Raw genomic sequence first — 14767 nt, 5'->3', positions numbered from 1 at the left:
ATGAGTGCCTTGACTGGCATCCTATGTTCACGTTGGATGATCCTCAGTTGCTTCCGAGCTTTAAAAGAATGGCTGAAATGAGTGCATATTCTTCGGCAGATGGCCAGTAAATTGCTGACTATGGGTTATTTTTTCAGAAAGTCTTGAACTATAATGTTTATGCAGTGCACCAAACACGGAACCCTGAAATAGGAACCAAGTTCCATGGCCTTAAGTACATTACTGCCATTGTCTGTGGCAACAAAACCAATACCAAGCCCTCTTGGCCACAGCCATTCCAAAACCTTGCTGTGAAACTCGTGTAAAATGTTTTCAGCCGTATGAGATTTCTCCATGGCGAACATGGCTACAGTTGCTTGTTTCCGAGTACCTTAAAAAATCGCAGCTGTGTCAACAGCACCTCATGCAGATAGCTTATCTCTAACCCCTACAAAAGAGATTCAGTGTGCAGTGATGCACATGTAATCTGTGACTTGGCAACTGGTCCACATGTCTGTTGTCAGGTGGATATTGTGAACAGCACTCTGCTGCAAAGCTTGTCCAACCAATTCCAGCACATCATGATGTAGTGCTGGAACAGCAATTCTTGCGAAATAGGACCGGCTGGGAACCTTCCATTTAGGGAAGATGGCAGACACAAATTCAAGGAAACCCACCCCTTCCACAAATGAAAAAGGAAGAAGGTCCAGCGCTAACATTTTAGCCAGCTTCGCATTGTACAACCGTGCCATTGGGTGGTTGCGTTGGAACTGCCCCTCCAACCTAAACATGCTCTCAATGGTAGGCTGGATTACTTTCCTTTGTGGTGCTGTTTTCATTAACCCACTAAGGCTCAACGACACAGATTGTCTCATTGCGGTACTCGGTCGCCTTGGTGTCTCAGCCTGACTCAGAGTATGGCTCTTACTGCGGTGCCACTCTGATGTTACTGAGGAGGCATTACCACTGCACTACTGGGGACAGGGCTGGAAATGCCTCCCTCTTCTTCACCTTCCACCGCAATAATATCGCTCCCTGATTCTTCCTGACCAACTTCAATGGGTTGAGTTTTTCTACTTTCTTTTAACTGAAGTAGGTGATCCTCCCACACGATAGTGTGGTGTATTCTGAGATGACTTGCTTGTCCTCCGGTACCATAGTTTGTACCAAGCTTACCACGCCGAACACCTTGCCGACAAATTGAGCATATAGCAACGTTCTCCTCCTTGGCGCTAACAGAAAAGAAGTCCCAAACTGGGGAGGAGAACTTTCTGGCACTGCTGGATGTGCCACTTTCAATACAATTTGAACTGGAGAGTGTGCTTGAAATGAGACCCTGTGCACATACACTGTGACTTTTACTACCACTACCTACTGAGATGGTTGAGCTGGATGTAGTTCCCTGCCGGGCCTTGGAAAATATGGCAGCTGGAGGTAGTGGTGGTGTAACCTGTGTTGGTGATATCCGTGCTACATCCCGCTCAGTAGCAGCCTTTCTGGATAGGGTGAGAATGTTGGTCTCCAATCCCTTTGGGGCGGGAGTAATGTGCGTGATGACTGGCTCGTCTTCATCAACATCATCACCCCCCTCTTCTACATCTACCTCCATAACTCTAAGTTTTTCTGGGACCTTTTCAGAAGCATTGTCTTGTGGCGTATATCACTCTCAGACTGAGCTGGTGGGAGCCAAGTGGCATCACGATCATCAGAAGCGGGGCTTGAAGAAGAAGATGATGGACTAAGCCTCCTTTTCCTTGCTGGTGGTCTGGAAGACAATAGATCTTCTGAAACAGTGGTTTGACTTTGCTCCACTTTGTCTGCAGGAAGCTCGATTTCCTGAAATGCCCCTACGTCAGGAGCAACAACTACTATGGTGGGCTGTTGCGGCCGCTGCTGTTCTTGTTGCGGCCGCTGCTGTTCTTGTTGTGGCTGCACACTTATCTGCTGAGTTTGCGCCTTCGTTGAACTTGATTGTGTACTACTTTGCGGTAATGACATTTCTTCAACATTGCTTACTCGTTAGTAGACTGGCTACCTCTGCGACACTAAAGCCCTTGGGCCTAGGTTGGTGGGGTTGGACCGCTGTGCTGCTCCCAGCTTGGTTCCCGGACAATGTTGCTGCAGGCATAACTTTTTTGGTGCCAAAAAAAACATTGGCCGGCACACCACCATTCGTGGTTAATGGCACTTCCTTTTTCTGTTCCTTCTTCTCACCGGCAACTTTCTTGGTACTGGACCTGGTACCTTTCTTTGGGACCATCTTCTTCAGATGTCAGGCAGGATGCAGATGCACAACAAGTTCTGGTCACCCATGGACGTGATGCGCAGCAGGACTTCTGTCTGGCTGGCAGTACAACGGGTAGCTGGGTGATGCTGATGACACCTCCTCCTCTGTTTTTTGTGCACCTAAAAGCAAATAAGCCAGGAGAAGAACATCAGTGAAATGTTGCATTTGTTGTTGTGGTTCAGTTACTTAGTACTGTACTAGTGCAAACAAAAGATATAGTCTAGCCATTTATGACTTTTTTTTTAACAAGGGCTATGTTATACTACTGTGTACAGTCACACACACACTACACTCTCAGGAAGGATAGGAAAGTTAATAATAACCACCAAAATAAAAATGTCATGGAAGTGGGGTGGACCCTATTTGCCATTAAATTATTTGAGCATCTCAGCATCCATGGAGCTGCTGCTGGCAAAGGGGGTAGATGGATGGAAGCAGTAAGCCAAATAGCCAATAGGAAATCCATGCAGGCCTATGGCAAAAGCAGGACACTAATAACTCCCAGTCCAAACACAAAAAAAGGCCACCAGCCACATGGACACTCACAAATCACAAACAAGCAGGGGGCCTGGGAAACACCAGGAGCTGACAAAAGGCCTATAAAAGCCAGGTAAAGGATGCATGCTAAAGCACACTGCTCTGCCTTTTAAATGCAACAAAATGGAAATACGAACATTCACAGGCCCCAAAAAGGTCTGCAGGGTGCATGCATTGCACACCAACACACCAGACACATACAACAAAAGCATGTCTTTAAGACAACCAACATCAGAAAGGCCACCCCCAAAAAACACACTTCCCTAACTCAATCCAATGCCATCCATGCCCTAAATGATGTCTAAATTCAACAGACCATACAGAAAACACTTGATTAATAAAGCTGTGGCTACCTGCTCTGATCCTAGTGGATGAAAAAGCAGGCCTGTTGGCAGACAAGGCCAGGCAAGCTTGCAGGCCTAGGCTTCAAAATGGCCACCAGCCACATGGCCAGGCCCAACAACATCAGAAAGCCCACCCCCAAAAAAACACTTCCCCAACTCAATCCAATGCCATCCATGCCATAAATGATGTCCAAATTCAACAGACCACACAGAAAACACTTGATTAATAAAGCTGTGGCTACCTGCTCTGATCCTAGTGGATGAAAGCAGGGCTGTTGGCAGACAAGGCCAGGCAAGCTTGCAGGCCTAGGCTTCAAAATGGCCACCAGCCACATGGCCAGGCCCAACAACATCAGGAAGCCCACCCCCAAAAAAAACACACTTCCCCAACTCAATCCAATGCCATCCATGCCATAAATGATGTCCAAATTCAACAGACCACACAGAAAACACTTGATTAATAAAGCTGTGGCTACCTGCTCTGATCCTAGTGGATGAATGCAGGGCTGTTGGCAGACAAGGCCAGGCAAGCTTGCAGGTCTAGCCCACCCCAAAAAACACACTTCCCCAACTCAATCCAATGCCATCCATGCCCTAAATGATGCTTGAAAATGAAATACATTCAAAAAACACCAAAGGAACAGTTGCTTCATCATGCACACACCCATGAGGCCATGCCCATGACTAGCTCGGGCCTACTACTGACTACTACTACCCACAACATTTTAAAAAAAAGGAATGATGATAGTTACCAAAAATAAATTGTAGTTACAACAACTGCAATGCCCACAATCAAACAGACACAACAACCACTTACTTGTAAAATATCCAAATCAAAAAATCCTCAAATCAAATTGCAATGATGCAGCAGACAAAAAGAGTGATCTTTCTAGCTCAAAATCCAAAGGCAGAATGAGCAGGAGATGGACAAAGCACTGGGAGGAGCCTGCTGAACAGGAACAGGAAGTTGGAGATTCTGTGTCTCTTCCTCCCTCTCCCCATCTTTTAAAAAAAGGACTCCTTGCACAAAAAAGGACAGCCAAATGTCAATCTGAGGAGTTGTTTTCATCCAAAATCATCATTTGCAGAAGGTTTCGTGCTGCTAGAGCTGATATTCTTCTCCAAATTGAAAATTTTACATGTTCGAGCTCTCGAGCTTCAAATTACTTCCGCCGGATGTCGATGGCGTGTCCAAAATGACTTGATCGCGTTCTCTCGCTCCCTGTCGCGTTGGATATGACGTGTTTGGGGTCTCTTTCTCCTTTTCGCGTTCGATTAGACGTGCCCGCGTCCTCACTCTCTCGCTCGCGGTGGAGAATGACGTGTGACAATAATGCGAGCGCGAACTGTTGCGAGACAGCGCAAAATGGCTACCAACAATCCAATATCTCGTGGAGAACGCGACCGGGTTGGGAAAACTTGTCAGCGAGCACGGGGATTCAGGTAAGGCGATCGCACGCACGAGAGAATGTATTTTTTTACAGCGCGAGCAAGAAACAAATTATCGCTAAGCTGCGGATTGCGGAAATTTTGACATTGTCGCGCTTTCCGCGGAACGCAAAAATGCCAAATTATCGCAATTTCCACGAACGGAACGGAATTTTGGCCCAGGCCTACTCAAGACCAGTCTCAAATCATTCAGGACCTGAAGACTGTTATGGACCTATTAGAAAACCTGGGGTTCATCATAAACAGAGAAAAGTCAATTTTCTCTTCTTCCAGAAACGTAGGAATTCTTGGGATTTACCGTACATACCATAAAATGCCTTCTTCTACTCCCTTCAAAGAAAATATCAAAAATCAAGAAAGAGATAAGACACATTCTAAAACTACAGGAGTTTTCCTTAAAGGAATTAGCCAGGTTACTAGGTCTCCTTTCATCTTCCATCCAAGCTATTTTTCCAGAGCTTCCAAGACCAAAACACTGGCGGAGTCCGGTCTCTAGAAGAATCGTCACACCACATAAACGTCTTGGAATTGACAGCTGTCCTCTATGCCTTGATGAGTTTCAAACAATCCATTCAGGGCAGATCTGTCATTCTAAAGATGGACAACATGTCCGCAGTTGCGAATATAAATTGAAGAGGTGGAACAAAATCTGTAGACCTCTCGAATCTAGCCAAGAAACTTTGGATGTTCTGTCTGGAACACAAAATCTCTCTAAGAGCCGAATATCTCCCAGGAAAAACAAATGTATCCGCAGATTGGAACGCAAGGTTCCTCTTAGACAACAGTAACTGGAAACTCAACGTCTCTGTATTCAACTCTCTCAACAACGTATGGGGCCCTCTGGGAATAGATCTCTTTGCCAGCAGGTTGACATTCCAACTCCAGAGTTACTACAGTTGGATGCCAGACCCGGGTGCTCTGGCAGTGAATGCCTTCCTGCAATCTTGGGAAGACCCCAACGGTTATGCTTTCCCTCCCTTTTCAATGATCCAAAGGGTCCTTCAGAAAGTCAGACAACATCGATGCTCGATTGTCCTGATCACTCCCTTCTGTCCTTCTCATTCTTGGTTTCCAACTACCCTGGAAATGACTTACGACCTCCCCTTCCTAATTCCTTCCTTAGTGGATCTTCTTACAGACATAGACGGACGTCATCACCCCATGGTTCAAACAGGGAAGCTCAACCTTCTTGCCTGGAGAGTGTCAGGAGATCCAACGATCTCTCAAGACTTTCGTCAACAGCTTCATCTCTCCTCGGAGAGTCATGGGCCCCCGGCACACACTACCGGTATAACATCATATGGAAATCATGGGTTCGTTGGTGCTTTGAAAGGAATCTGGATTCGGTGGAAGCACCTATCGTTGACATAGTCAATTTCCTTGTAGAACAATTCGAACGGGGCATTAGTAATAGATCTATAAATTGTTATAGATCTGCTATCTCGTTGGGTCATTCCCTCATTAATGGTAAGACAATTGGGAACAACGCAATTATTTGCAGAGTTCTCAAAAGCATCAGACTCAGGAGACCCCCTAGACCTAGACACCAATCCCTCTGGGATGTCAACTTGATTCTTGATCTTTTTTCAAACTGGCCTAATAATACCCTTCTAAATAGGAAAAACCTTTCTATCAAACTCGCTACTTTACTCTGCCGTATATCCGGTCGTAGAGTTTCTGACGTTAAAGCTCTTGAAATCTCTAATAGATCCTACAGCATGTTTGGAGTCAATTTTGATCTTTTTAGAAGAACAAAGATTATGTGCGATTCTATCTTTTACTCTTTTATTTTATTTATTTGGTTAGTTTTATAGAGCGCACAGCTACCCACCTAGGGTTTCCCAGCGCTAAAAAACCAGACAGAGGACCCTGAAAGTAAAGAAGAGTAATTATTGATTAAATAGCCAAGTTTTTACAGATCTACAAAAGTTCAAGAAAGAGGGTTCCTTGCGAATGGCAATTGGAAGAGAATTCCAGAGTACTGGACCTAAGTAGGCAAAGGAGCGGCCACCCATTCTAGTCAATTTGACTCTGGGCACCATAAATTTGCCCTGGGAGGCCGAGCGCAGTGCCCGAGAGGGTATGTAAGGATGGACCAAAGATTGTAATTATTTAGGCGACGAGCCACTTTTAATTTTATGCATAAAACTCAGGGCTTTAAACTTCACACGGTTAGCAATCGTAAGCCAGTGAAGTTTGTGAAGAGCACTAGAGGTAGAAGAGTTTTTGGGGAGGTGGCATAGAAGCCTAGCTGCAGAATTTGAATCACTTGAAGCTTTCGAGTAACATCTTTATTTGAACCCAGATAAAGAATGTTTCCATAGTCCATTCTTGAAGTCACGAGAGCCTGGACTACGGATTTCTGGACGGAAACCGGAAGCATCCAAATGATTTTCCTCAACCATTTTAAAATAGTGAAACTAGTGGCCGCCACCTTCACAGCCTGATGTTTCATAGAGAGATTATCATCAATCAAAACTCCCTAATTGCGGACAAAAGCAGAGGGCTGAGGAAGAGCACCCATCTCACATAGCCAGTGCTAAGGACCCCAGAGATTTTTATTTTTCCCAAAAATGAGGACATCGGTCTTTTCGCCGTTCAACTTAAGAAGATTGTCATGCATCCATGATGCGATGTTTCTTAGACCGGTTTGAAGGACTGAAGAGCCGCCAATCTGGCCCGAAGAAAGGGAAAAAATGATCTGGGTGTCGTCCGCATAGGAAAACAGAGACAACCCAGATTCCTCAGCTATCGTTGCCAAAGGTTTAACATACAAGTTAAACAAAAGGGGACTCAGGATGGAACCCTGAGGCACCCCATGGGCAGCAGGGTAGATTTTAGAGGAGGCCCTAGCTGAAAAAAACTTGAAACGTCAGCTTAGTAAGAAAAGATGTAATCCAATCCAACGCATTGCCCGTAATGCCAAAAGATTGCAAGGAATTTAATAATACAGAGTGGGACACCGTATCAAATGCCGCGCTCAAATCGAGCAATATCAGGGCTACGGTGTCACCACTATCCAACCGCTGACGTAGTACCTCTGATACTCCAAGCAGAGTTGTCTGAGTAGAGAAACCTGCCCTAAATCCAGACTGAGACGGATGTAGAAGGTTAGTAGCATCCACAAACAGATTAAGTTGTTAATTGACATGTTTCTCCCAAATTTTGGAGTAAATAGGAAGCAGGGAAATGGGTCTGAAATTAGAGAGCTGGGCGGGGTCAGCATTTGCCTTTTTCAACAAAGGGAGGACCATCACATGCTTCCAATCTGAGGGGACACTTGCTTCTAGAATAGAGGCATTTAACAGCTGCATAATGAGCATCAGAGAGGGTTGATCCAATTGCTCTTGTTTTGATTCTTGCCCAAAACTTGCCCAAAACTTTGTGTCGTTGATTGTATGAAAGAATACGACTGTAGAATGAATTCACTTTGCCCTTTAGGTGTGAATCAGTTACTTATTTCCTTTTTCAAACCTCACAGAGCTATCTCCTCTACTATTTCTAGGTGGGTTAAAATGGTTATGAATTTAGCAGGTATTGATCTAAATATGTTCAAAGCTCACTCTATCAGAGGTGCAATGGCCAGTAAGTCATTCTGGTCCGGAGGTAAGTTGGACGATATCCTTAAGGCTGCTGATTGGTCTAATGCTAGAACTTTTGCTCAACATTATTGCAAACCAATTTCTCATATGTCCGATGTAGTCTTACAAAGCTACCAACATGCACAATGGTAGCCTCCGGTCTTGTAATGAAATTGCGATTCTCCTATTAACATGACTAGAGAATCTGGATTTCATTAAAGACACGGAGGCTAATATTATACCTCCCTCCTCTTTTCCCATTAAATCTTATCTCTACAGTATAACAAATCATAATTAAGTGTCATTTATAATGTTCTATATATTTAATTATAGATGAATTTTATTAATGTTTTTTCTCTTTGTATGCTTCTTTTAATCATATTGCCTGCTCACCTAATTTATCGTTTTATTAAACCAGAATTACTTGCATTTGTTTCTATCTGTTTCAGATAATCTCTCATAACTTAAGGACTCTGACTTCCTTTTCTTCATCATCCTTGGTTTCCTGCGTTGCCTGATTGTTTATCCAAGATGTTTGCAGTTCTTTAAGGAACTTTATTCCGTTTCTACACATAAAACGTTTCAAGTTTTGGAGGAACTTTATCCTATTTTACGCCTTATTTAAAAGAGGCTGAATGTTACGGTCTCATGCCTTTTATTTACTCTTAACGTTCTTTATGGAACCTTTGCTTTATGATGTATTCGGCTGCTTGGGGACTGCAATAAACGTCATAACCATAATGTTAGCCTCCGTGTCTTTAATGAAATCCGGATTCTCTAGTCATGTTAATAAGAGAATCACAATTCATGTAACTTTGTGAATCTCATGCCGCTGGTGGTAACATTTTACTTCAAATGTGCTATTGGGGTAAAGATTTACAGCAGATGCACAGGAACAATAGCATGCGTGTGACTGCTATTTGCGCTGCTTTCGTTGTTTTGAAGTTTATTTTAGCACGAAATGCATCTCTGCATCAACAAATGTTCACAAGGGAGCATTTCATGCTAAAATATAGAGTGAAATGACAGGTTTGCATTTCATTTAATTCTGTGTCATTTGCATAATTTTCTGAAATTTCACGTAATTACGTGAAAGCAAATATGCAAATTTCGCACACCCTTACTATTTATGGCCTCTCCTCAAGGGTACTGTCAGGTGTGCCCAGGAAAAATTATGATTGGAAAAAAATTATACCCAATGAGGGTTGTGGTTACCTCAGAGTGCCCAATACATTGAATGGACCTGAAAGGAGCCCATCTTCTTGTGACTCATTACTGAAACTTATTGGAGCTCTCCCTAGTATGGTCTCTCCTAGAAAATGCAGTAACTGTGCACCTTTTGAAACTACCTAACAGGCCAAAACCAGGTGGGACAATTTCAAAATGGCTCCCTGGCAAGGGTCAGGAAGATGCATGTATTTAAGAATATTGACCGCAAAAATATTTAAGTGCAGAAACATAGTGTTCCAACTATTGACCACCAAAATATTGTGACTGTAAATAATATATATGTATGTATATATATATTTATATATATTCACTTAAAAAACCATAGGTTTCACACAGGTTATAGTTAGGTGGATATTTCACTCGTAAAAAACCAATGAAATTCCCCCGTTATAGTTAGTTCAGATAACTATAACTCGCGCGCCCGCAATCCACTGCTCATGACGTCACATATTACATCACTCATGACATGGTCAGTGGCATCACTCATGACATCATCCTTGTGATAGAGTGGCGGTCGCGCGAGTTATAGTTATCTGAACTAACTATAACGGGGGAATTTCATTGGTTTTTTACGAGTGAAATATCCACCTAACTATAACCTGTGTGAAACCTATGGTTTTTTAAGTGAATTTGCAAGGTTTTTTAAATGCTAATTCCTAACTATAACGTGGGTGAAACCTATGGTTTTTTAAGTGAATTTGTACGTTTTTTTAAATGCTAAGTTATGTATTTATTAATTTTTTTTTTCCCAAGGTTTTTCACCGTGCGCGCACCGTGCGCGCGCTTTGGGCACACGGTGCGCTGCACGCACCGTGCGCGCACCCCGTGATTTAAAAAAAAAAATAAAATGTTTTTTTGCCCCTTGGGGGTCCTTCTGTGACACCCTGACAAAGGCTAGGGGGTCAGGAACTCTCTTCCCTGCCCCCTTTTCAAGTTTTCCACCTTTTTTCCCCCCTTTCCTTTTCAGTGCAAGAGACAAAATGGCGGCCGACACTTCCTGATTTCGATTGATTCGAATGTTTACCGACATCTAACAACCAATCAGAATTTCGCTCGCGCACGGCACCGTGCGCGCACAGTGAGCGCACAGTGCGCGCACAGTGCGCGCGTATAGATATTTACATGCTTTTAAATGCTATTTTCTCAGGAAATACTGAACAGATTTACACCAGACCTGCAAAACGCACTTCCCTGACCTGAGGACTACCTCTCTGCCAAATTTCAAGTAATTCTGTTCAGCCGTTCGGGCTGTACCTTCGACTAAAGGTCCTATGGAAAAATGCATGGGGAAAACGCGTTTTGGGACCCCCCTTTTTTCTCGGCCCCCGCTTGACGAATAATCCTAAGACTTTCAGGGTAGGAGCTGAGCGGAGCGCCCCATTTGTGATGAAAATTTTGCGAGGATTCGTCAACTGGCGCCAAAGTTATTCAAAATAGAATTTTGAGATTTCCTATGGAAACACGATCCTAACTATAACTATCTACTGGCGACCGTCAGTAGATAATATATATATATATATATATATATATATATATATATATATAAGTTATTCCAAATAGAATGTTGCAGATTTCCTATGGAAACACGATCCTAACTATAACTATCTACTGGCGACCGCCAGTAGATTATATATATATATATATATATATATATATATATATATTCACTGAAAAAACCATAGGTTTCACACATGTTATAGTTAGCTGGACATTTTACTGATAAAAAACCAATGAAATTCCCCCGTTATAGTTACTGTAGGCAACTATAACTCACGCGACCGCAATCCTCTGCTGATGCTAATACTGTATTTAGACACTTATTTGCCCATGTCTTCTTCCATTAAATTTTAGCTATACATATATTACAAATATTTTTTTTTCATAAAGACACATGTCATCAGCAGAGGATTACGGTCGCGTGAGTTATAGTTGCCTACAGTAACTATAACGGGGGAATTTCATTGGTTTTTTATCAGTAAAATGTCCAGCTAACTATAACATGTGTGAAACCTATGGTTTTTTCAGTGAATTAGCAAGGTTTTTTAAATGCTAATTCCTAACTATAACGTGTGTGAAACCTATGGTTTTTTCAGTGAATTTGTACGGTTTTTTAAATGCTAATTTATTTATGTATTATTTTTTATATATTTATTTTGCAATAAACTACGTATTAAAAATTATTATTATTTTTTTTTTTGGTTTTCACCCTGCGAATTATTTTTTTTTTTTTGCAAAAAAAAAAATTTTTTTTTTGTGTTTTTCAGGGTGCGCGCACTGTGCGCGCACCCCCGCGATTTTTAAAAAAAAAAAAATTTTTTTTTTTGCCTTCGGGGTCCTTCAGGGACCCCCTGACAAAGGCTAGGGGGTCAGGAACTCTCTACCCTGCCCCCTTTTCACGTTCGCCACCTTCCTTTTTCACTCTCGCACTGAAAACAAACAAAATGGCGGCCGACACTTCCTGATTTCGACCGATTCGAACGTTGACTAACATGTAACCACCAATCAGAATTACGCTCGCGCACGTTAGGGTGCTCGCACGGTGCTCGCACGGTGCGCGCACCCTGCGCGCATATATATATATATATGCTTTTAAATGCTATTTTCTCCGGAAATACTGAACAGATTTACACCAGACCTACAAAAGGCACTTCCTTGACCTAGGGACTACCTCTCTGCCAAATTTTGAGTAATTCTGTTCAGCCGTTCGGGCTGTAGCTCGTTCTAAAGGTCCTATGGAAAAATGCATGGGAAAAACGCGTTTTGGGACCCCCCTTTTATCTCAGCCCCCGCTTGACGGATCCCCCCGAGACTTTCAGGGTAGGAGCGGAGCGTAGCGCCCCACCTATTTTGAGAAATTCGCGAGGATTCGTCGACCGGCGCCAAAGTTATTCAAAATAGAATGTTGAGGTTTTCCTATGGAAACGTGGTCCTAACTATAACTACCTACTGGCGACCGCCAGTAGGTAATATATATATATATATATTATCTACTGACGGTCGCCAGTAGATAGTTATAGTTAGGATCGTGTTTCCATAGGAAATCTGCAACATTCTATTTGGAATAACTTTGGCGCCGATTGACGAATCCTCGCGAAATTTTCAAAATAGGTGGGGCGCTCCGCTCCGCTCCTTCCCTGAAAGTCTTGGGGGGATTCGTCAAGCGGGGGCTGAGAAAAAGGGGGGGTCCCAAAACGCGTTTTCCCCATGCATTTTTCCATAGGACCTTTAGTCCAAGCTACAGCCCGAACGGCTGAACAGAATTACTTGAAATTTGGCAGAGAGGTAGTCCTCAGGTCAGGTATGTGCCTTTTGCAGGTCTGGTGTAAATCTGTTCAGTATTTCCTGAGAAAATAGCATTTAAAAGCATATATATATCTATAAGCGTGCACCGTGCGCGTACGGTAAAACTTACCGTACGCGCACGCTGCCGTGCGCGAGCGCGATTCTGATTGGTTGTTAGATCTTAGTAAACATTCGAATCGGTCGAAACCAGGAAGTGTCGGCCGCCATTTTGTCTCTCGCAGTCTGAGGGGGTGAAAAACAAAGGTGGAGAACGTGAAAAGGGGGCAGGGTGGACAGTTCCTGACCCCCTAGCCTTTGTCAGGGGGTCCCAGAAGGACCCCCAATGGCCAAAATTTCCTTTAATTTTTTGCGAAAAATCGCGGAGTACGCGTAGCGTGTGTGTACGGTAGAAACGGAAAAATTCCGCGAACTGCGTAATGTGGGCGCACGGTGCGCGAAGAGCACCGTGCGTCCACAGCGCGCGCCCGGTGTGCGAAGCGCACCGTGCGCGTACGGTACGCGCACGGTGAAAAACCTTAAAATAAATAAATAAATAAATAAATACATAACTTAGCATTTAAAAAAAACGTACAAATTCACTGAAAAAAACATAGGTTTCACACACGTTATAGTTAGGAATTAGCATTTAAAAAACCTTGCAAATTCACTTAAAAAACCATAGGTTTCACACGTTATAGTTAGATGGACACTTCACTCGTGAAAAACCATTGAAATTCCCCCGTTATAGTAAGTGCAGGCAACTATAACTCACGCGACCGCAATCCTCTGCTGATGACGTCAGATATTACATCACTGATGACATATGTGTTTTTCTGAAAAAAAAATATTTGTAATATATGTATAGCTAAAAATTAATGGAAGAAGACATGGGCAAATAAGTGTCTAAATACAGTGATGTAATATCTGACGTCATCAGCAGAGGATTGCGGTCGCGTGAGTTATAGTTGCCTGCACTAACTATAACGGGGGAATTTCAATGGTTTTTCATGAGTGAAATGTCCATCTAACTATAACATGTGTGAAACCTATGGTTTTTTAAGTGAATTTGCAAGGTTTTTTAAATGCTAATTCCTAACTATAACGTGTGTGAAACCTATGGTTTTTTCAGTGAATATATATATATATATATATATATATATATATATATATATATATATATATATATATATATATAATATATATAATACATAGCTAAGAATAGATTTGTATATTTTGCACATCAATATATTTTGTCTAAATTCTAGTAGTATAGCCAGGGAGAAAGGACACTTACTGACTATAGCACCTTAAACATTTCTATGTATAGAATTGTTAACAGGTTTTGTCCTTCATGGCCCTTCTACAGAGGAGTAAAATACCTACGGGGTCCTGTGTTGAGTTTGGGTGCGGCCTGTCCCCAAGATGTGTTTTTCTTGGGTTCTCCAGCATGCTTTGGAGCTCGGGAAGTGAATCAGGGGCTTGGTGGGGCCCACAATCCAGCCCTGTGGTGGCAAGGTCCATTGCCTACTCTTCAGTCAAGGGCTTAAACAGTAGGTAAGTGGTAGTCCCTGGAGGCCAATTAAGGTGGGTGCTAGTTGCACCCTAGCTCCTGGTATGTGGTTGATGGACATGTTCTGAGAGACAGAGAAACTCAAGAAGAACTTGATGATACAACCTGATCCCCCCAGGTCAAAGGAGGCTATAGCTTTTGCTCCCCTCACAGACATCCACCTGCCATATTTAGATATCCCGATCTGCCTGCTGGATGGTGATCCCTGTGCCTTCAGCTGAGCTGACACAGTGATTGCTTCACTGAAGTCACTGATCTTTTGTCAAGCATTTGTTGTTCCCTCTCAACAACGTTTTTTGTTTTACTGAAATACATGTAGGTGTTTATTTTAAGAAAATAGCAAACAATGTCACTGACATATTGGGAGATATCTCACTGTGCATGGGTCAATTGTGCATTTTCCATACACAGGAATATCATACCTCGCATGGCGGTCATGAGTAGGGTAAACATGTGAGGATTGACCTGCCTTAAATAGGGAGAGGCGAGCTCCATTGGAGTCTGGCCC

Source organism: Triturus cristatus, chromosome 2_1, assembly GCF_964204655.1.
Source record: "Triturus cristatus chromosome 2_1, aTriCri1.1, whole genome shotgun sequence".
NCBI lineage: Eukaryota > Metazoa > Chordata > Amphibia > Caudata > Salamandridae > Triturus > Triturus cristatus.
The sequence above is the reverse complement of the archived record's forward strand: the minus strand, read 5'-3'. Positions refer to the sequence as shown.